This window comes from the organism of the source record quoted next, unplaced genomic scaffold, assembly GCF_019419815.1.
Source record: "Pyrus x bretschneideri cultivar Hongxiangsu unplaced genomic scaffold, Pyrus_bretschneideri_v1 Contig5, whole genome shotgun sequence".
Classification (NCBI taxonomy): Eukaryota; Viridiplantae; Streptophyta; class Magnoliopsida; order Rosales; family Rosaceae; genus Pyrus; species Pyrus x bretschneideri.
Genome location: NW_025999787.1, coordinates 563608 through 575627, shown reverse-complemented (window position 1 = coordinate 575627; position 12020 = coordinate 563608).

Below are 12020 nucleotides of genomic sequence, written 5' to 3'. Positions count from 1 at the left end.
ACTCTATATTTATGTTAGAAATGAAATTTGAAATAACATTCTCCTTAGACTTGAAATCTATTTCTTTCTTGCAATGGTAGTTTAGCGCAAGTCGTTGAGAGTTATAGTTGCACATGAGTTCTTGTGTTTCAATTTCCACATTCTTCAGTATAGCCAATATGAAAAAGAATACAATCTAGTACTTTCAAATACCAAGATCTCATAAGGAAGATCACATAAAAAGCTTAGGGAACATTTGATTACCAATTTGTTTTAGTTTTCAATTTTCATTTGCTTAAAAACTAAAAACTACATATTTTATGATAAACCGCCCCTACTTTTACAATGTTATTAATTTTAAAAGAGTGAATTGACAAAAATGCCCTAGCGATGAGATTGTTGACTTTCATTGACCATCATTTTGTGACATGTACGAGCTACTATTTTACCACAGTCTCGAAGTACTCGATGGTATGAACGTGTAGGCGCAAGAGGAATCAAAATTAGAGTTTCGATGAAGATTTTTGTGACATCCTGTCCCGGAATTATTGAAACGTACGTGTGAAATTACCATTTTACCCCTAGTTTGTTTTTGTTATGTTTTGGTTGTTTTGTGTGGTGTTGGCCAGAGTTGGACCACACACACACACACCTTGTCCCTATCCCTTTCTCAGTCTCTTTCCCTGTCCCTCTCTCGCTCTCCCGAGTCTCTATCCTTCCTCTTCCTTTTGAAAGTGTACGGACACACACACAACTACCCTAAAACATCACAGATCGAGGGATCCAAGACCACCATCGTGCTTGTGAGGCTGAGAGGAGTCCAGTGGTGCCATTTTCAGGTAAGAACTTCGACGTTTTCACGTCGAAATCGCCATGTCCGTTTTAGCTACTGTTCATGCAAGATTAATTTAGTGAGTTTTTGGACATTTGAAGCTTATAGTTGTGTTTGTGAGGTTCCCAGGAGCTTGGGAGTGCTTCGTTGGACAAATTTGGACGTCGGGAAAGCTTGGTTCGAAGTTGGCCGAGTTTTGGAGTTTTGGACAAGTATAATCTTGTAGTTTTAGGCCTTAAAACTTGTAGGATCGTGTTCTACTAGCTCTAAGGTTGATTTTGGTGCAAGAAACGTGAAAAAAGGTGGAAAAACGAGCGAGTTATGGCGAGTTGCAGGTTTTCCGGCGACGGCGCCGGCGAGGGGGACTGGCCGGAGAAGAAAGGGGAATATTCCGTTGAGTTTAACGGAATATTCCTAACGGACGTTGACGGCGTCAGTTTACGGTTAACGGAATATTCCGTCAGTTCAACGGAATATTCCTGACGTCAGTGTGCCTGGCACGTGGCCGCGCGTGGGTCTGTGCCTATTTTGGCGCGTGAGGGCGCGTGGGAGGTCCAAAAATTATTTTAAAAATATGGGTGTGATCGTGAGGTTGTGTAGATCACGTTGGTATATTCATTTGTCCATTTTGAGCAATGTATGAGAAGTTATTTTGAACGGACGGTTGTGTGCTTTAAAGTTAACGTTTTTATAGTTAATTCGCATATAGGTGACACGTATCCCGAGGACGAGCATGCACACTCGAGGCAGGGGGGCTACGACCCTTCCACATACCAGTGAGTGGGCTTTTGGTTTTCCGTATATACTATATACATTTATATTCCCAGAAATTGTTTAAAAAGGGATTATTTGTTTATGCCATGCACCGTATCCTTATTGTTTACGCATTATCATATGCATTAGTAGTGGCATACATATGCATACTTATATTTGGTGCTGAGGAGGCGCAGGTAAGTGCCAGGTAAGCGTTATTTAACGATTGCATTAAATAGTGGTAAGAGATGCTTAGAGAGCTCATAACCTGCACCCCCGGTGTTAGTGCTCCTGCCCAGAGTAGGGCACAGTCCTTCACGTGTTGTTCACCTCCCGCACCACACGCTCAGCTTGAATCCAAGTTAGGTGCACAGTCCTGTCGTACAGACCACTATAGGTGGTTCCGACTCGTAGGTGACCCGCGATTATTCGCATAGCCTTCACGTGATCGTAGCACTAGAGCGTTTATATGTTTTACACCCAGGCTTGTCGTACAGACCACTTTAGGTGGTTTCGACTCGTGGGCAGGTTTAGTTATGGAAACTGAGATTTGGGCTCTAGATTCAGCCATACAGGTCACTTAGGGGACTCCGGCTGTCAGATGTCACGATATTGATGTGAATTATACCTGTGCACTTGCATATCATTACGAGGCTTTGATATGGCATACCTTTGAGCATGATTTGCATACCCTTGAACATGATTGGCATATTTATTCATACGTATATATGTTTATTTTCTGGGAAGTATACAGGTTTTACGGCGAGGGGTTAGAATGTATTTTACTAAATGGTTTTCAAAGAGCTTTGTTTTTGCCCACTCACGCTTTTGTTTTGCGCCCCTCCAGGTTCTAGTAGCTTAGCGGGTTTGGTGGTTTTCCCGGAGGACGTCCCGGCATTCTGACAGACACTCACCTACATAGGGTCACCTTCGGGTGCACTATTGTTGTATCATTTCTTTTGGACTACTGTAGGCTTAAAGCTCTGAATTCAGCATCTTACTTTCGCTAGCACATACTTTATCACATTATATTTGCTAGTTTTAAATTATTCGTACTTTTATATTACTGTTTTTAGCTTCCGCACTGTGCACATGGCTACGTCACTTCCACGTGACGGCCAGCATGCCCTGATCTCGGTTGGGGTGTGTCAATTTTACAGAACAACGAATTCAAAAATGCTTTTGTAAAAATTACTGTTTTATATTATATATATTTATTTCAAAATTTTATATTATTATCTCTTTATTTTAATATTTTTTAAAAGGATATTTTAATATTTTATTAATTTATTTTGTGGCCCATGGGGCCTACACTCACCTCTCAATCTCTCCTGCGTGTCCCTTCCCCAATCTCAGGCACTCTCTTTCTTTCCCTCTCTTCTTTCTCACTTAGACTTTCTCTCTCTCTCTTTCTCTCTCCATCCTAACCTTTTTTCGTCACATCTCCCATATACCTTTCCGGCGACAACAACGGCCATCGCCACCACCTTCACGGACTCTCTCCTCGACGACCGTTGACTGACTCACGAGCTGAGACCAGGCTGAGAAAACCTTTTTTTATCCATCAGCTACAAGAGATGATCACCGACACCATCAAGGCATAGTACAAAGTGAGCTCCCCCACCTCCATGTTGTATTCGAAACCCTACTCCAAGAAGATTGACGCCTTGAAGATGCCGAAGGGTTATTAGCCGCCAAAATTCATGCAATTCGATGGGAAGGGAAAACCAAAGCAATATGTCGCCCATTTCATTGAAACTTGCAACAATGCTGGGACGAAGCGAGTCTACCTCGTCAAGTAGTTCGTGCGCTCGCTGAAAGGTAACGTCTTTGACTGGTACACCGACCTCGAACCCAAGTCTATAAACAGTTGGGATCAGCTAAAAAGGGAATTTCTCAACCACTTCTACAACATTTGCCGCACTATGAACATACTGGAGTTGACCAGTACGAAACAGTGGAAGGATGAACCTGTTGTCGACTACATTAACAGATGACGTTCATTAAGTCTGGATTACAAAGATCAGCTTTTTGAAACCTCCGCCATTGAGATGTGCGTTCAAGGCATGCAGTGGGGACTACCCTACATCCTTCAAGGCATCAAACCACGAACCTTTGAGGATTTAGCCACCCGCACCTATGATATAGAGTTAAGCATCACCTATCATGGGACGAAAGAACCGATTGTTAACTACAAGAACGACAAAGTTTTGGGGCCAAAGGTGGATAAAGCTGCATGGAAACCCACTAAGGAAGCAATGATGGTCAACACAACTTTAGTCAAAATCCCTACACGAGGCAAGGCGATTCAAACCAAAGATTCTCGTGATCAAGATATGCATAGACGCACTTTGAAGGAGCTTGAGGAGAAGACTTATCCATTCCCCGAATCTAATGTGGTTGCTATGTTGAAAAACTTGCTTGACAAAAAGGTGATCGACCTACCTGAGTGCAAACAGCCAAAAGAGATGAATTATACTGACAATCCAAGGTACTGTAAATTCCACCGCTTCATCAGTCATCCAACGGAAAAATGCTTCGTGCTGAAAAATCTCATCATGAAGCTGGCTCAGAAAGGAATCATCGAGCTAGATCTTGACGATGTGGTGAAGTCAAACTATACCACCATCACTTATGGCTTTTTTGACTCAAAATATTCACCTCAACTGCTGGGGGCATGCTCCAAAACCATGTCAGTCAAGTGAAGTTGAAGGATGAACTCATGTCACTCCAAAGAAAATGCACAAGAAGCATACGTCTCCTTCACAAGTTCACAAATCAAAAAGGGGGCAAACCAGCTCTCGTCAACCTCCAAAGCAACATGAAAGTGTTAAGGATGATGAAATTGTGACACGAAGATCGTCCGTTGCCATCACAATGCGCGATTTCTTCCCCAAAGACTTCTTCAATCACTCAGTCAAGACTCTTTGCTATGAAGATTGCAAGGAATGCCTCTCCAAGATCATTTGACAAATTCACAAAGCTCCTCGTTCGCAAGAGCCTAAAAGGCGACAACAAACGCTCATTGCCTACACGAGTTGAAACTACAAATGACACCAAACGTTCCTTGCCTGCACAAGCTGAAACTGCAAACTGCACCAAATGCTCTTAGCTTGCACGAGTTGAAACTGCAAATGGCACCAAACGCTCCTGGCCCGCAAGAGCATAAACTGTGTACGGCAAAATCATCATCAAAACCATCACTCATTTGAACTACGTTATGACTTGATCTCTTCTTTGGAAGGGTATGTAGGCAGCTCAAACATTCAACTTCGAGTTCAGTCACATCAAAATAAAGAATAAATTTTTTTTTTTTATTAAAAGTCTGATGTTGTTACAATTTCTTTGTACACACAAAGAAAAAAAAAAGAAAAAGAAAAAGAAAAAGAAACAAATATATATATATATATATATATATATATATATATATGTGTGTGTGTGTGTGTGTGTGTGTGTGTGTGTGAATGGAGGACTCCAGAATCAACATTTGGAGGATAAACAATTCCTGAAGGCCCAGTGCGAAAGCCACTCCGCCGACCCACGATGGAGACTTGTCGAACCCATATGTGGCGCTGCCATTTTTCAACACTAGGAACGGCCTTTGAAGAAACTTCAAACCATTCATCCAAGATTAAGCCTCGACGGCCCTTGGATCAATCGCACATCCACAAATCAACACCTTACAGAGATCGAATCAGATGATCAAAGTACAAAGAGATTATAACCCCAAAATCATTAATTAATACAAAATATATTTTGTACACGTGTTCTTGTCTCGTTCGTCGTCAGGAATTTTCGTGTTTACAATGAGCTTTCGTATTGACAAAGATTCTTGGCAAATCTTGGTATTGGAGATTACCTTCGATGGTATAATTCTCATCCTACTTTACTATACTTTACTTATGCTTTGACATTACATGTGAAATGGGTTCATTCCTGCTCACCAACGCACTCTTACATTTAGGCACTTTTAAGCTTAAATTTACTCACATTTTCCACATCACTACATATTATGGCTTCGTCACCCTCTAGATATCGACCAACACATCTTGATTCGGAGTCTAGGTGGACATTCCGGGTCGGGGTGTGTCAATTTCGTATCAGAGCATAAGTTTGGGCAGTATTGTGTTCATCACATGCATGATGTAAGTATTCTTGGTTCTTGAGCCTAATTTTCGAATCTTGCCACCTCGTCGAGCACGAAAAATGTGTTAATGTTTCCTAAGTTTTTCTGTGACTTAGTCAACTTTTCAACCTTCTAGAAGAACATTTTGGAGACCATCTCTAGACTTTAAACAAAGAATCTTCCTACCAAGGAAAATCCCAATTCAGAGACGAGTTTGTGGCCCTGAAGTAGGGCTAATGTGATGGTAATTGTGTACCACCGAAGACTTTATTCATCAATCTCATTACTATTATCTCGTCATCATTACCAAACCTTTTGAGATAGGAAACCACAATTAGTTTTAATTCTTTGGCAGTACTCGTTAGTTTATCACCTATCAGAATTCCTACGAAGTTTTAGTTTTCTCAAAATTTCCAGAAATGTCCAGAATGACAATGGGGTGCTAAAGGGTTAGCACTCGATGGAAGAACATTTGGAGGACAGTCACTTTTGGTCCCCGATAACACTAATCTTCTTAAACGCACTAGTTATCATTTCGGATCTTCAGGAGGAAGATTGATTCCCGTTTAGTCCGTTCTAAAGTAGATCATTAGCAAATTTCTTTTTCCGGCCTTAGGGCATCTCAACTAATACTAGTTCCCAAAATTCATTCGATATTGTACTCGTCATTTCAATCAGTAGAGAGTACGAGTTGTTATACCTACGGTTAGCAGAGATACCAGAAGTAGTAATCAATTTCCTTAGAATCAACAAAACCACCTCATTGGACCAGTTCCTTACGAATCATCTGAAACCATCTACCCGGGAGGGCTCTAACCTGTAATCAGCCTACGGTGACGCTACTATTGACAATATTGTCCGATATCTAGTATCTGTCAACTAGTATTCAGGCAGTATGATTTTTGATACCGGATATATGTGCTAGTATCTAGGAGTGATACCTTCGTGCTAGAATGCCGATTCATAGTTTTAGGGTAATGAACAATATCAAAATATTTAAAATACGTTAATTAGTGACACGACTGATAGATTGATTAGCAGTGACTACTTGAGCAGAAGAAACTAAAATCGTGGAAACTTAGGAGTAAGCCTTGTATTAGGATAATAAACTCACAGCTGTGTTAACCATATTACCCAGTTAGGTAACCCGAACATTCTCGACCAGTCATTCCTATGGTCACATCCATCGACAAATATTAGATTTGGAGCACAAGTTAATCTTCGCTGTAAGAGCGAACTGAGTCTTGAGAAAGCTATGAAGACCTATTAGTACGTGTTGTTGAAAAATGAAGTAGTATGGTACATTTCAAGGACATATACCTTAGGCGTCATTTCTCAAAATTCTACTTGCGATATCACCAAATTGTGAAGTAAAGTACACCATTGATCTACCTTCTCATACTACACCAGTTATCCTTGCATCTTTCAAACAACTCCTACATCATCATGAAAACTTAGTTACAAAAGCTTACCTATTAGGAATTTACCCAATTAAACTATCTAGGGTATCCCAAACCTAACCTTAGAGACAATAGATTGAACCTTAGGATCGTACCTACATTTTAGCAACTCAATCAAGTAACGACTAAAATCGTTAACCTATACTTTGAATTGATGGTCTACCTGACCCACTTTTGTAGCCCGAGTTTTCTTCCATAGCCTGACGAATTTGTAGTAGTATCATCAACGACTTTTTTTATTTACCTCGGCAGCGCGACCAAATTCTCTAAACATCGGCAATCAGCTTTATACCAAATTCCCATGAATTACTATGAAATTCAAATTATTCTTGACCTTGTCGATTTTATCGGCAAATTGTTAGCAATTTTTCAGCTATAGCATTTTCCTCACTTGTAGATCGAGGAAAGTTAGTTTCGTTTGTGACATTTATGATAAAGTTGCGACAACCGAGGTGTTGTCTATTTCCTACCCTCATTCTTATACTTTTTGATAATATTGATAAATTTGAAATCCATGATGACGTTTTCTCTGAATGTTTCAGCTGCATGCTGATGCAGCATGATGGAGTCTTGCTTATGTCTATCGATGGCTGCATGAAGTGAATTACCTTACTCTCGACTTAAAGTCAACATTTACCGTTTTTACTTGAAAATTCAATGACAAGTTTTAGTGGGGAAACTTTCCTAGAATCTTTATCAACCTCGCAAACTTCTCAAATAAATTTTCATTTAAGATGACCTAAATTTTTGATAGCGAGGATGGATGAACCAAATCAACATCCACGATTGTATTATCATGTATTACCCTGGCCGTGCAAACTAATTGCGGATTACTGCATCAAAAGACGTATCTATCATTCATCATCTTCAGCTCATCCTATCCCATTCTAGTTAGAATTCATGAATATTGGTACGATGTTACTTACAAATCATCAAGAAATTTTTCAAGTAGTTATAATCACTTTTCGTATCTGAATGGAGATGGGAAATATCACCATAAACTTCTGGTACGAGGTATTTTGTACATATGGAGATTATAATGATATTTCAGCAATTATTGACCGATTTGACAAATCAGGACTATATTTTTGACCATTTAGTAAAATTTCTCATTCTTGAATTTACTAGATTTTATGGCATTTTGATCAGCATCTATTCTGACTGTGATTCCATATTCACATCTTTGTGCCAGAAGGCCTTCCAGTCATCCTTGGGTACGTGTCCACCCCACTGCACTTTGTATTATTTTTTATGTAGACAAACTATCTAGGAGAATTGCTCAGACATTGAAGTTTTAGTTGTGACCATTAATTTTTCAATCACCTAACAAATACTCTACTGAGTGAATCTTTACCATTGGTGATTGAATATTTCTGAAACTACCATTGTAGCGAGATGTCATGCATTAATTCCAATTACCTTGTATTCTAAAATTGATGGATTTGTCTTGACCCTCAAATTCTTGATTATTCTTTTAGTCTTCCCAACATAGTTTTCACTAAATTCAAGAGAAATTCACTATGAATCGGCTTGCTTAGGCGTTGTAGACTACATGGTTCAGCTATATAGTGTGCAGGTCACTATTGTACCTCACAATGATACGTGTTTCACTTCCAGGTTTAGGGAAGTCTTCTTGAAGGCTATACGTACTAAGTTTTTGTCTAATACCACATTTCACCCTCAAACTAACGGCTAGTCTGAATGAACTATCCGGACCTTAGAGGACATATTGCTTTTGAATGTTTTATAGTTTTAGCTTGTTATGTTAGACACCTATCTTTTCTTATGTTGCGTACGACGACAATTATTATTCTGGTTTGGCTATGTTTTTGAAAAGGTCTTTACAACGCTTTATTTTTAGGCCCACTCACCCTTATTTTTCGCCCCTCCAGGTTTTAGTAGCTGAGCTTTCGTATCGACAAGGATTCTTGGAAAATCTTGGTATTGGAGATTACCTTCGATGGTACAATTCTCATCCTACTCTACTGTACTTTACTTATGCTCTGATATCGTGTGTGAAATGGGTTCATTCCCGCTCACCAGCGCACTCTTACATTCAGGCACTTTTAGGTTTAAATTTACTCACATTTTCCACGTCACTACACATTATGGCTTCGTCATCCTCCAGGTGTCGACCCGCACGGCTCAATTCAGAGTCCAAGTGGTCATTCCGGGTCAAGGTGTTTCATATTTGGTAACTACTTTCAATTTTCAAACAAATGAAAACTGAAAGCTAAAATTTGTAATCTCAAAGAAGTTGCTTTCAATTTTTTTTATTGTTTTTAAACTAAGTATTTTCTTGTGGTTGAAAAAAAAAAGTAGTTACTAAATAAGTTTTCAATTTTAAAAAAAAAATCAAATACAACAAAATGGTATCAAACGGCTCTTAATATTTTTGAAAGTTAATTAACAGTTTCCACTAAAATTTCCAATCTAAATCCACCATTTTTATCATTTTTAAGGTTGGAAATTTTCTTTTAATGAAATATCTCAGAACTTTGATGTAAATAAACAAGATGAATCATATGCTTTCAAATGTATGCCACAAACATCAATTATGTACGAATATGTATGAATAGGATTTGCTTTCGTCAAATTTGATCACACAATACCGTTCAACGAATTTTATAATTTCGTACATGAGGAAAAGAAAACTTCCTAACAAATTATAAGGGTATTGATGTGTATGCAACGTTCATGACATTGATGGGTTGTTATTTTGTTATATCCAAAGCAAATCAAGCTTAATCATTCTCTTTAGTATTTCTTTTATGGGGTGTGATATCCACACATCCTATTTTACTTCTCACACACCTTTTCAACTTTCGGCCGTCGGATCGCATGAATTGAAGAAGATCAACAAACATAAATTATCAAAAGGTGTGTGAGAAGTAAAATGAGGTGTGTGGATAACACATTCCTTCTTTTATTTTTGTGACTGTAGATAAACATCTTATCTAAGGTATGATGGTCTAGTTTCTTATTTTGTCTAGCTGTTGATTACTCTAATTTTGTTTTCAGTTTTCAGTTCTTAGCTACCTTTAATATTTTTAATTAGTTACTTGATGCAAACTAGAGTAAATACCATGCCAATTTTTTTTTTTTTTTTTGGGTCAAATACCATACCATACCAAATTTGAGGCTTGCTTCTTGTGCATAAGAGTGGTAATTCTTTTAGGACAAACTATCATATTCCTAGGAGTACTAGGTGTTCGCTCTTGTACTCAATACTATGAAAAAGTTGTATGTAGAGATATATTAGTCTAAATACAATAGGTTATCTATACGAAAGGAAAACAAACCAATAACATCAATTTGATTAATCAACGGATAGGTAAATATGAGGCTACATTGGACTTGATTTTCAAAGCTCTTCTTGTATAATTGTCATCTTAAATTTCTTGTTAATTTTAGTACTAAGCAACCATTCACATCAATCAAAAGTTTTCTTTTTTATTTATTAAGATTTGAGTGATTAATTGGTCAATTATCATGGAAACAACCTTATTTTTCTCTTCTTGTACTCTTATTAATCTTTTGCACTTACGAGTAGTTACTTGTGTTTAATTTATTTATTTCACAGATAGTTTGGACTCAGATCATGTTATGCGTCTGAATGTGATTCTAAAATTATTTGTTTGTTTCAATTTTCTTTTTGTTCATAGAAAGAAGGCTCCATAAGTTAATCTAGTTAGATTGAATCTATACCAAAATTTAACAATTTTGAACTCAATGCCTAGTTGGGTGCACCACATCCAACCATGGTCCTACATTTCCTCCTCTAATTTTCAATGGCATGGTGAGGAATATCCCAGTGGTTCATTTACAGTAGCCACCTGTTTTATAAGACAATAGTTGGCTCCCATCACACCGTAGTCTGATGCCTCGTCTAAATATACATTAATTTATAACAAACAAGCCTTTGATATTTGATGGATGCCGACTGCTAGTGTTTGTGGAGAGTTCCACAATCCGATAGTTTTTGTATCGTCTTGTTATAATTTTCTTTCCCACGTCGTGTTTATTGGCCATGGATTTGTGGTCCCACTGCGCATATGATGGGAAAGGACTTACATACTCGACGTCACGTTAATATTCCATGGTGTTTCAGAATGAAATAATGTTATGTCATATGTATATCTTCTTTTTTTTAATATAAAAAGTATCTTACTATACATTAACGAAAGAATCATTTCCCTCTTGGCAGCAACATACTTTTGGCTCCCAGATCAAATGATAAACCAAAGCAGAGTCAATAGCTCCAAAAAATGCATTAATTGGAGTTTGAACTTGGGATGGGGATCCAAGACCTTAATTGCTTTCCACTGTACCAACTTATTGGGGTATATGTGTATATCTTTATCTACATGGAATTGTGATACTAATTTGAGATACCACTACAATGGTAACTTAAATTAATAGTATGCGAAAAACTCTCGTTTGTTGACAATTTAGTCTTTAATTTTTACATCTTTACTTGAGACATGGGGAAAATAAAAAAAAAAGAAAGGAAACAAAATCTAAAAGTAAAAACAACTTAATATAGTTTGCGGTTATCAATTTGTGTGCTTTCCTATTACCTTTCTTCTACATACCTCCAACCAACCTTCTCCCGCTCTTCTAGACCCTCATTTCTTTCACGTGCTTCACCTCTATCATAACACAAAAATAAAAACCAAAAGCTAAATACGAAATGGCTATCAAACATGTGCTAAAGTTTTTAACACTAAAATTTTCTGGTAGATTTGTGCATCACTCCTGACCAAGTTCCCATTGATTGTTAATGATAGACAACGTTAAGAGGGTCCCTGGCCATGCACTGCTCGTGAGCGACTGATACTAGTATAGTTTCTGAAAGTGAGAAAAATGG